The 20,862-nt window shown below is 40.9% G+C and overlaps 1 long non-coding RNA gene across 2 annotated transcripts; it reads left to right on the top strand.

Moving 5' to 3' along the window:
* The first annotated feature begins 6,899 nt into the window (after positions 1-6,899).
* On the top strand, positions 6,900-18,566 carry LOC142044478 (uncharacterized). 2 transcript variants are annotated; one of them, XR_012654344.1, is made up of 5 exons: positions 6,900-7,022; positions 9,926-10,007; positions 12,662-13,481; positions 14,120-14,308; positions 16,430-18,566. It is a non-coding gene; the product is annotated as an uncharacterized LOC142044478 (long non-coding RNA). The 2 variants fall into 2 exon arrangements; XR_012654341.1 differs by having other exon boundaries at positions 12,662-14,308.
* Positions 18,567-20,862: the final 2,296 nt, after the last annotated feature.

The following is a 20,862-nucleotide window of genomic DNA, read 5'->3' as shown; positions in this document are numbered from 1 at the left end:
CTGGAAAAGACCAGGCTACAATCCACAGCTTCAGGATGGCATTCAGCCCCAATCCCTGAAACACCATGTCCTGCAGTCCCTCCCTCACCTGCTGGCCCCTTCAACATGTGGTTTATGGGTCCTGCTTGTGACGGCCTCCAACCTATGAGGCTCACATTCACTGCTGGGTAGATCCAGCTGGGCAATAAATGCCCCAAGATGGAAGCAGAGGTACAAAATGAGAAACTCTCTTAAGGCATGATGGGCAGACGGGCTGCAAGGGCAATGAGGAAGGGGACAGGGAGGATAGGAAAAGAGGACAAGGAGCTCCAGCAGAGCACCTCTGAGGCTCAGGCTCCTCTGCTTCTGCTGTCTTGTTCATTTGGGCAGACTGTGACTTGCACATCACAGCAGCAATCCTTCCCTCCCTGCTCCTGTGCAACCCATTCTAAGCTGGACAGCTTCTGACACTCATTTTTTTCATTAAAATGCTCAAAGAGAAAAATCTTCATTAAGAAAAATATGGAAGGAAGGCCTTAGATGGAGGCTGAGAAAAAAGTCTGATGGCTATTTTTCATTTAAACAGTCTCTAGGTTTATTTATGCCTTTTGGGCTATTCACTTAATTCAGGCTAATTGGAGTACTCTTCTTCGCTTAAAGTTCACCATCAACAGAGTTGTGATGTTTTGGAGTATTGGTAATAATTGTTCTGCTAATTAAACCATACTGAAAAGCTAATAATGACCTTTTAGGATTTTGAACTGATGCACAGCTTCTGTTTTTATCATCGTGTCCTGTGGTTACCACACATTAAATTTGCCCTTGAAAGACAATGATTTGTCTTCAGTTGTACTCATCCTGTTTTATTTAGTACATCTGGAAATCAGGCTCAACATTGCTCTTATTTCCCCATCTCCTTCAACTGTCCTGTTGTAGGACATAGTGTTTTGTAACGCAGTTTCTCCCCCAAGTGTCTGTTGCAGTCTGTGATCTGTATGTAACTGTACATAGATAATGCAATTGGAGGACTATATAAATGCAATTTTAACATTCCAGAGCTGAAATAATGTATTTGGTAGTAGACAGAATTTAAATAATTTTAATTTGATTTAAAAGCTGGAAAGAGAATAGCAATTTTGATTGCTATTTTCTGAATGTACAGCAGATGGTGCTTAACAAATGTGCGTTACAAGCAATGTCTGAAAACAGCAAAGCCTGGCAATTTGGATTTTAATCATGCTTCCTGGTCTTTTCTAATTGAAAAAACAGAAATTTGAATGGACAGCCCCCAACAGGATTGACTTACTTCAACATACACAACGTGCACAATGTTTGAAGGATGGGGATACAACAACAGTTCTTTGAAAACAGGAACTATACATTTGGAAAGGAATTAGGCATTAGCAGGATTGTTTCTCTCTTGATTGTTGCCCTTCCCTCCAGAGTCATCATGGTTCACTTAACTAACGGGAAAGATCCAAGCTCCCAAGTACTACTTTCCACATGGACAAAAGAATATGAAGAAAATTACGTGATGAGACCTTGTCTGATGTTCCCGAACTCCCATTTGTATACCTGTCAGTGCAAGAAGTTTTTTTTCTGCTGGCACCAAGAGATAAGCCTGTGCCGTGGCTCCAGGCAATCCTTTTCCAGCGTGGGTGGGACCTGTCTCGGGACTAAACCAGAACTTGCATCACTGTTTCCCCTTTTGGTATCTTATTAGCGAGATAAGAAAGGTGCTGTGACTCCAAGGTGCTATTTACATTTTGCAGTGTCAAAACCTCAAGATTTATCTGTAATAAGGCAGCTGTCATTATATAGAAGCATAAGCTACTGTGAGCCAAGAGAAAAATATGAAGGGGGACAATGAGTCAGAAAGCTAAAGAGAATTTACTGACATGCTTAGTAAAGTTTTAAGTAAGCTTTATTCCTTTTGAGGCTTGTTTTTTTTTCCAAAAAACATAATTTCTTTTTATATAAAAGTGCATTTTTTTCATTACTGATGAAAGGGCTCACAATGAACATCTCAGAGAGGGAAATTCCTCCTGTACAAACATTGATAAGGTATAAACAGTGGGAACACAAACATTTACACCAGTCTTCAGTAGTGGTGTATCAACCCCAACCTTGTTGGATCTCTTCTTAACCCTGAAGGGTACTTAGCTGCAGACTGTAAGCTGTAGTGATGGCCATGCAGGACCCACTGAGAAGACCTTTCATGCTCACATAATTGGCCTAAAAACTCTGGAGTTGCACTGATGTAAAAGAACAGAGCATTTTTAGATGCTCTACTTGCCTGCTAAATAGCCAGTCATGCCACAGTGCTGCCCCAATTTCTCTAATTTAGAGTCAAAACTTGATTCCCTATTAGAACTGAGACAACTGGTCATCCATGGCATGGGATGGGGAACACATACAACTTAAGGGTGGCTGTGGGCGATGCAGTCCTCATCCTTGCCTGCAGCAATTTTAAAGGCAAGCCAGCCTTTAAGTCAAGTTAATGCAGCTGCAGGCCTAGTGCTGGTGTTAAGACTCCTTTAAGACCTTGAACACATGAATTGGATGCTTTTCCACCACATCTGCACAGGGATGCACATGATGACCTGCCAGTTGGACTTGGATACAGAAGTCTCACATCTGCAGTACATTTACTAGGATTCAAAAACAGAGTGATTTCAAATACGGGCCTGATCAGATTAACTTTGAAAATACATGGTGCCATGAGATGTAATGAATCATACCTACTAGTCAAGATAGGCAAAAAAAACACATCAGCTTTGCTGACTAAACCAAGCCAAAGTCCAGGTTTTAGAGCAAAGGTGAGCAGTCCATTAATGACTCAGAGCCCCTGAGACCTGAGTGGAAAACCTGCCACTAATTCAGCAAAGAGGCTGAAGATCTACCAGGACCTTACACATGCTAGCTGTGTGAAGAGGCCCTTGTTCCTTGCTCTGGAGCTGAAAAGGGAATAAGAATGCTCTCTCTGGCATATGACGGCATGATTGTTTATGGGCAATGGGAAATGATGTGAATTTATCTGAGGTGTAGCCGAACAGAAATGGCCAAATCCTCTCTGAAACCATTATAACAACAGACAATTAAAGGACCCTCTGTTTAATGATCCTAAGAACATTTTGAGGAATATGCAATTACAGCCAAGATTGTTGGGAGCCTGTGTGCAGCTGAGTGTCTGTTTAAACACCATCTGCAGCTGCTGGCCCACCTTCTCCCTTTGTTTAAATTTCTATTCTCCACAGGCCGCTGTGAGCAGATCACAGCGCTGCTGATGCAATAATCAATACTGCTCTCATTTTAACTCGCTTGCCACTGAGAAAGCCAAGTTTAATCTTGAAGTTTGCCTGTGTTGTTTAAGTTGCAACTTCATTACAATTATAAAGCTGTAGGAAAAAGATTCATTGATATATTAATCTGTCACAAATGTATAGCATCCACTCCCCTTTCATCAGTCCCACTTTGCAGAGTACTGGGCAAATGCCAAAGCAGACTGAAAAAACCCATCTTTTATGGGATGCAGTAAGAAAGCATGATTTACCCCGTCCTGAAAGGGGTGTGCTCTTGGGCATGGAGTCAGGTGTGTGCGCGCACATGTGTGTATGCAGGTGTGATGGGGGGAAGGCACAAAAGAAGGAGGATCACTATGACTGTATCATATGACGCAGAATGCATTGTCCATTTTAATGGTGAAGGCAATTTCTCCTTTCCTCCCCAAATCAGAATATCCCTTGGAGAATGACAGTGTTTCTCCACCTTGAGTCTTCCCAAGGTAATCAGGAGAGAGTCACACCTTGAGCCAAAGTCCTCCTGCCCACTTCTGTCCCTACCACAGTCAGCAATGTCTTACTGCGAGCTGAACAGAAATGCAGCTCTGGCCCTCCACAGACCTGCTTCAAGGGATGGTTAAGACTCAAATAACATTAGAAGAAACACTGAGCAAATCCCTGATGAAGCTGAAAGGAGTAAATTTTACTGCTCTATCTACCAGTAGCTGATCAGAACTTGTGCTCTAAAATTGCATATTTAGGAAATTTCAAAGCTGCCATCCATCTAAAGGGACGTGTGTTCAGTGCCACAGTTTTCAGTGAAAAAGATGAAAAATTGAAAATGAAACCAAACTAGGTTGCAGCGTCACTTTCACTCTAAAACTTGTCCCCTTAGCCAGGGAAAGGTATGTTCAGACACTGTGAGAGGGGAAACTGCTTGGCTGCAGGTGAAATTTAGAAAGGAGGTATAAAAGGGGTTTTGTTATTTAGAAGATAGGTCTCCATTATGCTTGCCTAAATATAGCTAGATTTCACAAGTTCACCCTCTTTTCTCAAAAGTGTAAATGGTAACTTGGAGTTGGGTACAATAAGGCTGCCCCTAGGAGCAGAAGGTATTGTGCTATATCGTTTAAAGACTTAAGTGTTGCTGATTTTTGCCTTTGGGTTTACCTCTACCACTGTGAACTGCACCAATCAAACTGAAAGAAAGAAACTTACATCAGTGAAGTTAAGCATGCATTAGCTCCAGCTGGCTTGGAGACATAATATAGAAATAAATTCTTACATCTACTGCTTTGAACACCGAACTATCTCTTGAGGTGTCCTGTAAGGCTGTGGGTGGTTGCCATTCAATCTACATCCAAGCTTGGCTCCCACTGACCCTAACAGGTATGCCATGTCCTTCTTATTCAGAGAAAACAGAAAGGCAATTACACGTCTTTGTGTAATGTCAATTGGATCAACAGAAATCACCGTCCCAAGGCATGGAGCGGCATGATTAAGGTCTGAGCAGGAACGCTGCTGTGGGTCCTTGTAAACTGGCAGCAAACACAGGGGCTGGGGCACTGGTTTCATTGCAGTTGTGTGTGACAGGAATCCCAAAGTGAGTGAACAGCAAGCGAAGACAGTGTGAGAGTGAGACTGAAGAGGGGTAAGAAAAGCTTGTGGTGCTCAGGGACTTCTTGGAGGACTTTATCCATGTTAATTGTGTTTAGAAAAACTACTTTCTGTTGTCTTTGTGTGTAAATAGGACTACAGTATCAAAGCCAGTAACTCCTTACTCCAGCTGGACAAACATGACCTACACAACCACTTCTAAGAAGCAAAGCTTCTTGTTGTGTCTAACATCTTAAGGACTAATAGATAAAATAAAAAAGCAGATATAAATTTCAAACAGCTGAGCCAGACCTGGACACCAGTCTGATGAGAACTTAATGGAAAAATCCAGCTTATATTGCTGTGGAACTGACTCCATACAGTTTCTATAGGCTGCTCTGAATCAATATCAGGAAGTTTACATCCAGATCCGAAGCCACTCTCTTAATGCGTCCAATTTGCTTTTTAATACCCTGCTGCTATACCACGGACAAGCAAAGCACAAACCCCAGATTCTTGGTAAAGCTGAGCTCTTTATTAAAAATATTAACTTACTAGCCATAAAAAATACATTCTACAGGAAGTTCGTTCATTCTTGTATTGCAGTACGTCCCAGCAGCCACACTCAGCTATTTTAACTCCAGAAAGTGGAGTTCTAGATGGTCTAAAAAATCAGCCCCTACTGAAAGAAGGGACAAAAGGCTTTTCATAATTCTGGGTAAATCCATGAGAAGAGATTTCTCAAGTTTATTACAAGCAATGATGAAAAACTAAGACAATGCTGAATGTTCATCTCCATAGTGGAATGAATAATGAGTATGTTATCAGAGTGATGTGAAATATTGGCTACAAACACCTTATAAATGTATTTCCTCCTGTAATTGTATGGGCAAGTTTAACTGAAACTCTACACAGCAGCTATGGTTTTTGTAAGAATTTGTAACCATGCTCTATGGAACTTTTAATAAATTACCTATACTAGTGGAAAATAAACCAGAACAATTCTTACTTGGACTGTAAGACACCAATAGCGCATTTCTAAAAAGCTGTATATATTTATAGCATTTAAAACAAAAATTAAAGGGGTTTTGCTTATTTTGGAGACAAGTAACAACTTTGCAAATTACTCTTCGCAAATTGTTTTCATTAGCTGTGAACAAGTCACATCATACATAGAATTTCAAACCCATGCATTTAGTTGTACAGAAAGTTTGACTAGAGTAGGGTAAAAGTGCATCTTTAGAACACAGTTCCTCCATGAATTCAGTTTTAAGGATTCCTCTACTCACTAGATAGAAAAAATAACCAAAATAAAATTTTAGATGGGTAACACTGAAGACTGTATCTATGCAAACTGCCTTTAACAGCTGTAAAATTCTATCAGAGATAGACTACTACAAAGCAATTTAAATTCTTCACAAACCAGTTAGTTCTCAACAAATGGTAACAGTCAAGGGGGGTAAATTGTAATACCTGCTCACAGAGTTCTAAGGCCTAAACTTGTGTGGGGTTTTTTTGTGTGAATGTCTTCATTCACAAGAGTTGAATACATAAAAGGATTTTGCTTTGACAGTAGTAAGCTGAGGGCATCTATTCTGAACTTTGTATCCTCAGCTATTCCATTTTGAAGTTTGTATCCTCAGCTACACACCAAGTGTCCAAGCTTTTTGTCTTCGAGGACTGTCGGGCAAAGACGGCCACGTCTGGAGGTGCAGCAGCTCTCGGTTCCGCATTTCCCCTCAGGCATTTCTTCCAGCAGGAGAAGGGATGCTTCGCGCAGCACGCCAAGCCTGCTGAAGGGATGCTGGATGCTACGCCCAGCACAGCAAGTCAGAAACACCCTCCTCAGCCGTGCTCTTAACGTGGGGGCTATCAGGGGAGAAGCCCGTTGTGGAGCAGGGTGTTCGCCTCTCCGCCGTCCCGGGCGAGGTGCAGACGTCTCCCCCGTTAGACGGAACCGGTGATGGCGTTCGGCCGCGTGCCACGGCAATAGCCTTCCCTCCGCGGCGCTGCGAGGCCCGGGCCCGCCGCGCGGAGGGCTCCGGTCGGCTCAGCCCGGACGGCCGCCGCCGCGGAAGGGGTGGGCAGAGGCGGCGGAGGCGGCGGGGCCGCGCCCCACAGCCACCGCGGAGACTCGTCGAGGGGCGGACGCGGCGCCCGCAGCTGGTAACCCTCCGCCGTGGCATCTTTCCACCGCGGGGAGCCGGGCGACGAGCCCTCACGCCGCCCGCGGGGCCGGGGCCGGGGCCGGGGCCGGGGCCGGGGCGGTCGGGCCCTGCCCGCCGGGCCGCGGCCGTTGGGGGAATGCTGGCTGGGCCGGGGAGGCGGCGGGGGCGGGGGCAGGGGCAGGGTGCGTGGGGGGTCTCTGAGGCGGCGGCCAGCGCGGCCGACAGAAACATCCACCCGGAGAAACAACGGGGGCTGGTTTTACCGGTTATCTCCGTAGAAAGGAGTTTGTGTTTCCGCTGTCTCTTCGTACTGAGCTGCTCCTTCCTGCTGTGCTAACGCTTTTCTTTTTTTTCCCCACCTGTCCTCAGAGCCAAAATCCATCATTTTCTCTTTTAATGATTGCGATCTGCTTTGCTGCGATCTCCATCAGGGCGTGCAGAATAATTACCGGGCTCATTTTCACCTGCTGGTCTGAAAATACAAGCAGTTTCTCCCAGCTTGCTTAGGATTCCTCTGTCATGTTGAGCTCAACCGTTTTTATTTGAAGGCCCTGGCAAGAAATTAACAAAACCTCCTTCTTTCAGCTGGAGTGAATATTTTAAAAATTCTGATTATGTTGAATAAAACTCTGTCTTTTCTCTTGGTCAATAAGATTTTATTTCCCCATGTATTCAGAGGCCTCATGGTCTGCTTTTCCAGCTGTCTCTGACGGTTTCTACTGCTGCTAAGGTTTGAAATATGGCGCTTGAGCAGACGCCTCACAGGGGAGAAGACTGAGCTGAACCTCTTTCTAGACAGACAATATACTTGCAATTTTAGTTTTGGGGACTTTTGACCAGCAGTTGTAAAGCTACCAGCTACGGCGCGTGTTTATTTTCTTTCACCTTGGGGTCACTGTGAATATGTGTCGCAATGCGAGTTGCTGAATGTTCTCTTTAAGGGCAAAAAGAAAAGGTTGTGGTATACAGATGGACAGATTTTACCTAAGTGCTTCCGTAGAGGTGGAGGGATGTTACAGCATTTCAATGTGACTGATTTTATTTTCAGTCAAAAGCCTCCAGTGGGGTGGGCTGCTATGAACAGCAAAATGTCTGAAGTAAAAGAAAAAAATGGTTTCCAGAATGAAATGGGTACCATGTATGGATATATTTTTATGTATTTATTTATTTTGCAAATGGATGTGCATAAAGATAGTGGGATGGCTTCTCTAAACTGTGTTTTCAGTTAATGATTTCTTACTGCCTTGCTACACTTTTCTTCAGCTGTAACGGTGCTTGTGGCAAAGTCTCCTATGTAGCTAACCTAGGTTTTCTCTGGTTTAGCAGCATGATGACCCTCCTCACCAGCGGAGAAAAGTGGTATCGCAGAAACTATAGCTTTAAGTGGCAATTAAGCACATGAAGAATAACTAAAATAACTTGTCAGTGGTAACTAGTTAAACTTTGCTGTGGTTATTTAGCTTGGTCTTTCAAGTCTTGGCTGACTTGCTCACAGTTGTAAATAAAACACCGCATATAAAGTGTTCCTGTTTGATATAATGCTGTTGGAATATGTACAGTAGGTGTGCACATACATAGTACATAGGAAAACATAACAAGCGTTCCCACTAGAGTGCCTAAATATTAAATCACTCATCGCTGTTACAAGAACACAAGAAATTCACAATCTGGAATTACCGTTTATTCTATTTGCGATCATTTTGATACAGGAAGTTATCTTTTGTTTTAAAAAAAATCCCTAAACATTAAACTTTTTTTTAAACCCACAGTAGTCTAGCTTTTACAGCAAAAAGCACAAAGCATTTAGAAATACAAGTTTAAAGGGTTTAATTTTACCTGTTATTAAACTGGATAATTCTTTCACAATATATGCGTATATGCTGGTTATACTGGAGTGTCTTCATCCAGTACTAAAAGTATAAGTGAGTGTATATATATGTGTGTACGCATAGCTGTATGTAGGTATTTTCTACCTATTCAGTGTAAGTGGCAGATCATGATATTCTTTCCTTTAGTGAATCAGGTTTTCAGTCCTGAGTTTACTACTCAGACCTTTTATTTAAGACAATTTCATACTGATTTCACTGGTTTTTTTTCACAGAGTTTTGCTCAGTTACAATCTGAATTGGAAATGACTGGTGTCTTCACATTTTGGTGTAGAGTTAATTCTGAGTGACTGTGACTTGTTTCTTGTGGGCTTCAGAGACCTGGATACCCACACGTTGTCTCACAATTCTTGATATCCAGCAGTCTTTTTGTCCTGTTTGTTGGGAAACCCTTCCAAATCATCTTTTTTCAGATGTCAGCATACAGTCAGATCGTACGTCGCTGTGAATTCCTGGATCATTAAGAAGAATTAAAAAAAATAATTCAGAGACCTGATGGAGACTGTGCCCTGCTTCTGTTTTGTTTGTTTAATTATTTTTTTCAGTCTTGAATCTGCTTTAACGGCATAGGTGTCTTTAAAAGGTCAGAAGAATGGCCATTTGGAAAGGTAAAAAACTGTATTTAGGCTGTATCTGTTTAGTTTGTTTTCTGTGACCAAAGGCCTCAAATTTGTCTTAGCATTTCCCACACTTAGCTTCAGCAAAGAGCCCCATGGCCTGTAATTAATGAGATATGCTATAAATGCCACCACTTTGCTCATGAAACAGTTCTGGTTTTACTTGATTCTTGACATTCAGATGTGCTAGCATGCTGACGTATGTTTTACAACATTTCACTAACTTAGCATCTCAACTGTGCATGCTTAAATGGCAAATACCTTTTCGCAGCTTGGACAAATACGGCTTAGAAAAAGATTCTCAATGGTCTATCACATTTTCTTTGTCAGTAGGTTACTGGGGCTTTTTTAGTCAGTTTGACTGGAAGTTTAAATAAATCATTCTTCTGGTGTTGCAGTTGCTGGAACTCCATGATGGCGATCAGACCAGTTCTTCTCTCCAGTTTCAGACGTGGGCACAGTTGTGCCTTCCTCATGCAGGTGAGAGGTGCAGCAGGCCGTGTAGCCTCTGGAGAGAGAGAACCACGCCAGAACTAAAAAGTCTGGTTTTCAAAACCTTTGATTTTCTTGTTCTTAGCTCAACATATGCAGGTACCTGTATAACAGAATTTGAGAAGCACTTGTACAAAAGGGTAGTAGTTTTCATGTCTTTCAGCATCGAATTGTTGTTCTTGAAAATTAATTAAAAGATCTAGGTATTATGGTAATGGTCCAATGACTAATGAAGGATGAATGCTTAGATAATTGGGATAATTAAAGAGTGAAAGGCCCTGGATCTGATTTTAGAAATCATTCACATTCAAAATAATTCATTCCTATGTTTTTTTTCCTTCTGTTTACTTACTTGGTTTCTCTCTTAAGGGTTTTAATCTCCTGTTTTGCCATTTTACCTCCAATTTATATAACATATAAACAAACACAGCAGTTTTCTTCAACAGTTCGTGGTAGATCTTCCCTTCCTCTTGTATGCCTGACTATTTGCTGTGTAGGCTCATCAGCTTTCTAAAGCAAAGGTTTTTAGTTTTACATTTTAATTTTGGTGTCCTCCCATTTTACATGGTCAGATAAACTGTGCTGGTTTTTTCCTTAGGGTGTGCTGGAAGAGAAAGATACTACGTTTATATTTGAAATTGTGGCTGAAGCAGCCATGTTAGCAGCTCATCTAGAATGAAGATAATATCTGTATTGGTAGTTCTGTCATCTCATTTTTAGAAAAAGGAAGTGTGAGGGAGGTTCCAGTACCAGTGCCCTCCTAGGGTCTTATCTGTAATGGGCCTGTGGCTGTGCAAACCATGCTATTAAATAAAGAGTCCTTAGAGGTGAGCAGATGGGTGCAAGGTAAACAAAAAAGAGACTAGTAGCAGCCCAGAGAAAACAAGGTTGTTTCCTCATCAGTAAATGCAGAGATTTTTTTCCCCAAAATTTTGAAAGGAATCTAAAGAAACTAACATCACACAAATATGTAAGCTTCTTGAACACACTGCTTTAGGTTTAAGTTGGTTTTCTATGATGAGATAATGCTTTGCGAGCCCTGAAATGTAGAACATGAGTATGTTCTTGCTACAGCTCTTTTAAAAAAGTAGCCTGTAATTTTTCCTATTCTAAAAGCATGTATTAAACCTCTGAAACTGAGCATCTTTTAGAGATGACATTTCAAACTATTCAATCAGCTGAAAAGATGTTTTCAGCAGAACTTTGGTCTAAGCCATAGTTTTACAAAACATGGGAAAAATGCAATGTATTCATAAATAATAGCTGCCATTGCTTCCTCTGGTAGGGATTTACATGCAGAAGGTCTCTGTTCATGGTGTGCTTTTCTAATTCTTTTCCTATTAGAGGAGGAAAAAGAAGCTAAATTTTGACTCAGCATATAAAATGATGACACAAATCAATACTGGGCTTCCAATTAGTGGTTCTAGTTTTGCATCACTTTCCTCATCATTGGCTCTTAACGAGAAAGTGAAGATATCAGTGAGAGTTTTACTATTTACTTTGGTCAGTTAAACCAGTCAGAATTTCATCCATGGACAGTAAATCTTGTCAAAGAATAGTGCCTGCTGTTCATCTGGGAGGTGGGAGAAGGTGATTTTTTTCCCTAAAATCTCCCACCTTCAGATTTTGGCACTGGGGGTCTTCAAATATTCTCCATCCTTCTGTTTGTTTTTCATGTTATGTCAGTAAAAGAGAAAATAAACCAAAAGGCAAGCCAAAGCATATGCTTCCTCCAGCCCAGCCTCTGGTGTTTGGGAGGGACCAAGGCAGGGAGGAGTGTGTGTCATGAGGGAGAGGAGCACTGATGGCTTTGTGAAGGGCTGTGCAGGGATGCAGGATGCACATCCAAAGGAAACCACTGTCTGCAAGTTCTGCTTCTTGCAGAACAGTGTTTTTCTCTATCTGGCTTGCTCCTACCAGTTCCAGGAAAAGTCTAGTATTGGTTGTTGCTGGCTCCCTGCAACTTCTACAGAAACAAAAAGTCCTGAGATACTCTGTAATGCCCTGTTTTCTCATAGCTGCAAATGCTTACGTGCTTAATTTCAGAGTAACTTTATTTTCTTCGGAAGTCATCAGGGAATATTTGCTTCACTTAGGACACCCACTAGAGGGAGTAGTGATAATGTTTTAACGTTGAAGATGCTAAACAAATTGCTTTACTAGCGTTCGTGTAAATCTGGGGCACTAAGAAAAGAGTTGGGTTCCTGCCTTTTCTGAAAGCCTTATTATGTACTAAATCAGTAATCAGAGGGTTTCTCAGTGCTTTGGAAATACTTCGGATAAAATGGTCTTGAAGAAAGGCTGATGCTTCCTTTCTAACTTACATAACTGCATTGTTGAAAGAATGTACTGAAGAGCACTTTCAGTGATAAAATGAGCTTTAGTTGCTCCCAGGAATGACTTAGGGATGGAATGTAAGGGGTTTTTTCTTCATGGGTAAGATTTGTATGTAAAAATGTTGTCCTGATCTTCAGAAGCAGTTTTTTTAAGCTGAACTTGGAATTAAAAATTATGTTGACAGTTAGATATTTATTTTTTTCTCTCTGGGCTTGAAATAATTTGTAGTTGGAAGGGAGAAAATGTATCTCAGGTGAAATAGTTCTTTTCAGTTGAATTGATTTTTTTTTTATTTTTTTTTTTAGCAAACAGATCAATATTACTATGCAGCTTCTGAAGAGTGCCTGGACTGATGAAGAGACTTAGGCGTTGCAGTGCCTAAGTATTTATGATGGTTATGTGTGCCTCCAGCCCTATGGTAGAACTGACAATCTGGTGGGGGAGAAGAAGTGATGCATTCAAACAGTATCTGTAAAAATTCAGGCACTGAATAGGAACCATTTAGTGCATGTAGTCATCTGGGCAGTGCTGGTGGGAAGGCATAGGAGTAGCTGTCACAATACTTTTTTCACTTGGTTGAAAACCTCATAGTAGACATATTTGGGAAGAGTTATTTTTGCACACCAATTTTTATTTCACTCCTCCACTTCTTTCCCCTCCCTCCATCTTTTGGTAGTTGTGTGAAGTGTGAATCTTACATACCCACAGCTATAATGCTAATTTGAGTGTTTTCTGTTCTTCCTTTTTCTCTTTATAATCCCAACCCTCTGAAATATGATTTTATTAGTGTATTTATCAGTGTAATGCTGAGCCTGAGTAATAGCAATGAATGATTTCACAGGACAAACTTCTGTACTTTCTTTGGCCGCTCTTCTACAGTTAGCAGACAGGGGGAACTGTGTAACTAGTGATTTACCAGTATGGAACTCTCTCTTTAACCTGTTTAAGTGACCTCCCCAGCTTCTCTTTCTCTCTTAGGATTTCTGTCTCTGGTGGTGTGCAGGCAAGCTGAAGGGGATGTGGTGCTACTCGTGCAATGCTCAGCAAATGCTGTACCCAACACTGGTTTCAGAACAATCCCAAACCCCTGACATTTGAAGGTAGCAGTCACGGAAGTAGAAGCAGGTAAGACACAGATTTTCACAGGCAGTGAAAGGGGGAAAGTGGGAAAGTGCTTGTCCTAATGGCTTTTGTACTTAAATTCATAAAATGTTTTATTCTGAGATATGGGCCAACTTCTAAATAGTTACTGGTCTATTTCTAACCCTGTATCACAAGTTACTGGTGCTGAATGCCATAGATAGCAACTGTAAGTATTTCATCATACCAAGGAGCTTCACCTTCCTGGTTAGAGGTGGGAGCAGCATCTTCTTGCTTTTGATAGTTGTTTCTTTGCAGAGTTTTAATCCCTCAAGTTTGCTTCTCTCAGGGTTGAACATGGACCAGTCAGCATATCTGCACAGCACCGCAGAACCATATAAAAGTCCAGGTTGGCAGGGACCTCTGGAGATTGTATGGTCCAACCTTTTGTTGAAAGCAGGGCCTTAAATTGAGTTATCCAGGTCCCTGTCATGTCTTGATATTTCCAGCAAGGGAGATGCCAAAGGGCAACCTATTCCAATGTTTATTTTTTCTCATGGTGCAAATTTTTTCCGTATCCATACGGAATTTCTTCTAAAGCTGTTTGCACCCATTGCTTCTTTTCTGTCACTGTGCATCCTTGTGAAGGGAGTTCCTGCCTCTCCTCTGTAATTACATTTCAGGTATTGGTAAAGTGTGAATAGATCCCCCTGAGCATTCTCTAGGCTGAACAAACCCTGTTCCTTCAACCATTCTTCATCTGTCAAGTTCTCCAACCCTCTCATCATCTTGGTGACCCTTCAGTGGACCCTCTCCAATTTTTTAGTGTCTCCCTTGAACTGGGGAGACCAAACCTAGACTCAGTATTAGAGGTAAGCCCTAACAAGTGCTAAATGGACTGGAATAATCACAGACCTTGATTAGCTGGCTGTACTCTTGTTGATGCAGCCCATGACAAAGTTTGCCTTCATTGCTGCAAGGGTGCACTGCTGGAACGCATTCAGGTTGCCATCCATCAGGACCCCCCAGGCTGTGCCTCGGGCAGTCAGACATCCCTTCTACTGCTGTGTGGGATTCCAGCATCCCACGTGCGGGATTTAACATTTCTCTTCATTTAACCTCAGGCAGGTCTCTTTGGCCTGCTCTTTCAGGCTGCCGAGGTGGTTCTTTCCTCCGGCCGAACTGCCTCCTCTCCCAGTGTGGTGTCATTTGTGCACTTCACAACATATGAGTCTGGTATATGAATATATACCCTGGCAGGAGGGTGTCTGGGTTGCTCACAGGTAAAGGTTCAGTTGCCTGAGTGAACAGGCAATACCCAGTTGGGTCAGACAAGAGCTGTGTCAGGTGGTACTCAAGTGTGAGTTTAATGCTCAACTTCCATGAGAAATGGGAGAGGGAAGACAGCATTGTGATGGACGTATAAGTAGCCAAATAGATATTTTATTTTAAAATTTGATCTAAAATGACTCAGTTTTACAAAACCAAAACACTATTTGGTAATGCTGTCTTGGAGAATAAACTGTGTTTGTGTAGCTTTCAAAAAAGGTACGAATGGATGCCGTTTTCCAGGTGCCTTTCTAAATGTGTGTAACATCATTCCTATGTCAAAGACCTATAATCATAAAAGGAGAGAACATGATAGGTGGGGAAACCAGTACTTAGGCATAGTTATAATTTGAAGACATGGAAACAAAATCATTGACATAAATTGATTGTGTGCCCAGAATGGTCCTGATAAGTGAAAACTGAATTTAAAAAAAGATCCCATAACTGAGCATATGTTTTTGCAACTAGATCTAAATTGTGACACAAAAAGTGAAACGTTCTAGAATTAAATGGCATTATAGCATTAAAAGAAAAAGTGTTACTTTTCACACAGTTCTAGAAGGGAACAAGAGAAAATGAGTCTATATATTCAAGCCTGCTTGTGTCACTAATTGTTCCCTGATTGTAAACCAAATCTGAGCTGAAGGGACTGTAATCTGAGTGTCAGCTCTGTGTTTTGTCAGAATTACTGTATCTGTTTTCAGAAGTGGAATCCTTTTTGGAGTGTATCTGGTATGTCCTCACTACAGGCTGAGTATACCTTGTCAAGCTGAATGAATGGTCTGTGTACCAAAAACACAGTCTGCTGTTAATGTATGGCATCTTGAAATATCTACCATTTAAATTGCAGATAGAAAGCCTGGCTGTTCTCAGTTTGTTGCAGGCTCTTGTATTGCCAGATGGCATCTGACTCCCTCGTTTCTTATCAGTACAAGACGACTGTAACTTTGTTAGATGAAAACAACTGGTTAAAAAGAAAGACAATTATTATGTATTTGGAGAAATAAAAAAAGGTTAAATACAATGCAACCATGTCATAATTATTGAACTAACGATGCAATAAAATCTCTCTGAGAAATCTTTGGAGTGGGAGAAGAGGGAGTTCCTAGTACATGAGAAGTTTTAATATGGAATGAGAAACACTAATATATAGTAATTGTTCTGCAGCCATCTGTGCATAAGCTATATTTTTAAGCATGAATTTATTTGCTGTGGAGCTAGTCATGCACAAAAACACTCTTTCTCATCTATTTTCAGAACAAAGCCATGAGACTTACCAAATGTTTAACACTGATGCTTTGGGCTTAAACTAAAAATTCCTGCTGTTGTAGCTTTCTTCTTTCCCAGCAGATTTCATTACTGTTTTCCACTAATCCTTCTGGAGGAATGTTTTAAAAGTTTTTGGTTGCTTTAAGAGGCTTGCTATTCTAACAATAATTTGTTAGTCATGGTCTCCTTGAAGTCTTGAATGCTTTTGAATAAAAATGAATTTGAAGCTGGTATGAGATGAAAAACTCTTGTTAAAGGTAACTATTTTGATGAAGAAAAAATGCAGTCTGAACTATTGAGTGTATTAGTGAATGTCCAAACAGTCCAGCAGCTTGCAAAATTTTCTTTATTCATCCTCTCAGGCACACAAGTGACTGCTTTTTTTTCTCCCCCAGATTTCTCTGCAGCCCTTTATAAAGCTTCTCTTCATTGGCTGGTTCTTTGTAAAGACTTTCCAAAGTCTTCCTTCCAGAGCAGCCTCCTGCTCCGCTGGAGGACCTGTGCGGCACAGATGCACTGTGGCATCTCTGCTTGGAAACATGTGTAATGTGTTTGTCTTTATCACAAAAATAAGTTTTCCCTGATGCTGTAGTTTCTTTCTGGAGGAACCTCAGAGGCCTGCTTCTCGCCTCATACAAGTTAATACATTTAAAATAAACCTTTTAAGGCCACTGATATCTCTCTGTTATGCCATGAGACTGGAGTTTTCAGTTTATAGAATACATCAGTAAAATTCTGCCAAATACCAGTTGACATTTATCAGCCATCTTAATTTAAGAATAGATCATTTTTTAAGGCATAGTAAAATACCCCATAGACAGTAGTGAAAGGTATAAACTGCGCTGTGTGTGGTGATGAGACGGAGTAAATATGTCTTAGATACACGTTAGATCTTTTTCTCTATCTCCTTTTGTCTCCAACAGTACTTTAAATAATGGTAACAAAGTGACAAAAATGAATTTTCCCAGAGGAGTACTAAAAAAAATCTACAGATCTGTCAATTTACCATTGCCTTTCATACTGAAAGAAGAAATCAGGCTTAAGACTCCCGATTTATGTTGCTTCTGAATAACATTTCTTGTCTGACTTTGGATCTAAGAAGATAACCCTGAAGGATATGAAGAGGTACGCTGAATGAGCACATTTCTTAAGCACACATTCACACTGCTTTTCAAGCGGTTTCAGGTTCTTTTCCCTTGTTTCTGGTGGAGAAAGAGGGCAGTGGCAGGGGTGCTGGGTCTGTAAGTCTTGCATGGTAATGCAACTTTCACACGTGACTGATGACCTAAGCAACACTGGGAAGGCTATTCTTGCACAATGAGAGAAAAAGTACTGTCTAATCTCTCAGCCCTAATACAAGGAAAACGTTTATGCAGAAGAATGGATTTTCTACCAGAAAGGCTTTAATGATCATGCATTTATATTCTCAAATTCCCAGTCTCAAGAGGTAAAGTAATTATGATGTCATTTGTAATTGCGATTTTTTTTCTTTACTTGTGTAAATCTAACACCAATGAGATGAGGATTAGGTGTACTACAGTCTTTCTTTACTGCCTGATCCTCTTAAAATGATTAATAATATATAACACAGGGAACACATGCAGCTTTCCTCTGTGTTTACTGGCTATTGCTCTGTCCTTGCTGTGTTGTAGAACATTTACCAGAATAAAGGAAGTGCCTTACAAACTGGATATATGTCTGATCAGGTCTAGGTGTTTGTTGATTGTTTTCTTTTGGGGAGAGTAATAGGCCGACAAAGCACCCGAAAGGCAGTATAAATAACCATGCTGAAAGGAAAAAGGTCACTGATTTTTTTTTTACATGTACAAATAGGATTTTAATACAGGATGTTGCAGGGCACATGCTCCACAACTTGATATCTCCATACAATTTCAAAAGTTGAACACGAACACTTACCTTTTGCCTAACGCAAAGTTCGTGCATGTGCAACTTAAGTGGTTTTGGTGGTTACTCTTGACACGCATGAGTGCTAATTAGAGGATAGTTAATACAATAGATCTAGGGTTTCTATGAGCTAGTAGTATCAACTTGTGTGCAAATAGAAGTAAGTGGAAGCAGACTGTCTGGCTTTCTGCATTGCACTTAGAAGGGGTTTTGTCCATAGCACCAGCACGTCTGGCTCAAGCTCACTGCTTGTGGGGACTTGCGGTACAATTAGCACTGAGACCATAAGAAAGCACCATTGAATTGTGCTGCACAGCACTACCCCCAGCTCATACCTTTAGTTATCTGATTGATAACTTGGCTGCAAAACCAAATTCAGTTACCTAGGATGAGTTTGCTGGCAGTACTTGCGGCTAGATCAGCTTATGCCCGACGTGGAGGGTGCATAGTTTATTGTTCTGTTGGGACTGTGCTGGCTCATCATGGGACCAGAGGTAACTCAATCCTGCAACTTTGTTAATGAGCTCAGACTAAGAGGGGATGGAAAATGAAAATTTTTGATTTGTGTAGTTTCAGATGTTAAGTGCAGAGGAATTCTGGAGTCTGTCCAGAAGAGTAAACGGCTTACCAGAGGCTTAGTAGGCTACCTACAGTTAAACTGGGGTATTGCCATGTACTGGCTGGAAACATAAAAATCTTGTCTGTATTTGCTAAAGTCATCCATTATTGTCATCTTCCCCTAATAGTGTCTTGAATAAAAGTAATTGCTATTAAAGGAGGAAAAACAACTGATTACAGTATTACATCTCCCGTTTTCTGTTAGACACATTTGAGGAGGTAAAGATGTTAACAGTTAGGTAGATCAGAGGATGATTTATTTTAATATGGACCTTTGGCAATTAAAGGAGTGACATACCTCCTTTCATAGAAGGTGAAAACATGCCCCAGACTTACTTCCCTCTCCCCTGTCAGCTGAAGCTGGGGTTCCCATTACATGTCTGTTAAATGTCATAGTGAAGAGGTGCTGTGTCCTGCTGTATGGGAACACAGCTGTTTGTTCCCTATGTAGAAAATTGGGTGGGGATCAGAGAGCATGAGACCTGCTGGGCATGGAAGGAGAGTTCTCAGTGTGAGAGCCATCACTATCTAAGGGCTTTGTAGCTGCTAACATCTGAGGTTTATATTAGGAAGGAGTAAATGGTATTGTGATGGGAACTTTTTGACAGATTGGATAGCCCCCTTCACCACCTGAATGGTTAGCTCAACTTATCCATCAAACCATGGGGGAACCTCTCTCCAGAGCATGGTATGAATTTCCAGTCAACTTAGCTGATTCCTTATTAACAAAGCAGATCTGAAAAACTTTTTCTAAGGAGAGGGGCTGAAACTTGATCTATATTATCAAATCTTATTGAAAAAGTAAGGTAAAGTCTTTTTATAAAACATTGATAAAATGCCTACAGAAGACTTTTTTACCCTGTATTCAAAGGCATCATGAACATGATTTTTGGAGACATAAATTAACTGAAAGAGACCTTCAGTGAAAGCTGTGGCAGAGTCTATACTAATACTTCTAAAACTGCTGGTCATCTCTTCTAAGATCAATACCATCTAACCCAGAAGTTGCAGATTTATTTCATAATCAGACACTGATTATGCAGGAAGGAGGATGGTTACCAGTGCATAGTGCCAGGGATTAGTCCTGGGCACTGTAGATTGACTGTGGTACTATTAAATTCTTAGGAAGGTCCTTGACAGCTGTGGGTGGGAAATAGAGCTCTCCTAAACTGTTCCTGAGTGAGAGCCAGAGGCTAGCTTGGGCCACAGGCCACGCTCAGTAGGCAGTTTAGATGGGGCTACCTTGCTTTGGAGGGTAGGAGAGATCAAGAGTGTAAATACAGACTGCTCTGCATTAATTGACCTTATTGCCAGAGGGTGCTCCTGTGCACATTGATATAATACTATTTGAAAACAGCTGACTTTCTGCCAGTTTTCCTTGTGCAACACCATGGCTTCACTGGATTTTGCAGACCTTCTGGGAAGAGACAAGCATCTCTTCTGACAAGATGTTTGAGCCAAATGTATCTTCACTTTTATCTTGGATAATACTAATAATAACAACTGTTGTTATTATTATTAAGCAATATGAATAAACCATAATGTAAATTTTCATGATGTTATAATTCATTAAGTTTTTTCTCTTACACATAAGAAATGCTTCAAGAAATGCTATTTCTAACCACAAACCAGTCCATGTTCTTTTGCTCATTTCTTTGTTCTGGCACTGCAGTCTTTTGGGAGTTGCTTCCTCCCCTCAAGCAGCTTATTGAAATGCTGTGTTGTGGCTTCCAAAATATTGCAGTATTTGGGTAAAAAATATATCTTATCAGTAAATAGTTTTGCTACCAGTGAGTTGCAGGGGTTTATTGTCCCATTCACTGACAGCTGGTTTCACAGGGTTAAGCATTAACACTTCTCTGCATGAACAGATGTTGATTTTTTTTGTTAATAGAGATTATGCACATGATTTGACACACAAAAATTCTGAAGAAAAGCAAAGACTTTGCCTGCTTTTGCCCTTGACCTTTTTCACTATTTTTGTTCTTGACTTTGGTGCCAAAGCTTCATTTGGTGCTTCTGCAGACAAGAGATGTAAATCAGGTGCCCTTCCTGTAACCCTTGTGAATCATAGCAGATACTGGGTTTTTTTCTGGGTTTCATTCATCAGCTAAAGAGATTTGTTGAAAGAGGAAATCTAAATGTTCTGAAATACTGATCAGTTTAAGCTTCTCTTGGTTCTCTAGCTGTTAAAAGATTCTGTGTGTTTTGCTAAATTTTCAGTAGCCCAACTGTCTGTAATGTACCAACTTTTCATATCCAGAAATCAATTTAATAGGGGGCACTTACAAGAAAACTTATGTGG

The sequence above is a fragment of the Buteo buteo genome, chromosome 2 (genome assembly GCF_964188355.1).
Source record: "Buteo buteo chromosome 2, bButBut1.hap1.1, whole genome shotgun sequence".
Classification (NCBI taxonomy): domain Eukaryota; kingdom Metazoa; phylum Chordata; class Aves; order Accipitriformes; family Accipitridae; genus Buteo; species Buteo buteo.
This window is presented reverse-complemented; position numbering and strand designations above follow the sequence as displayed.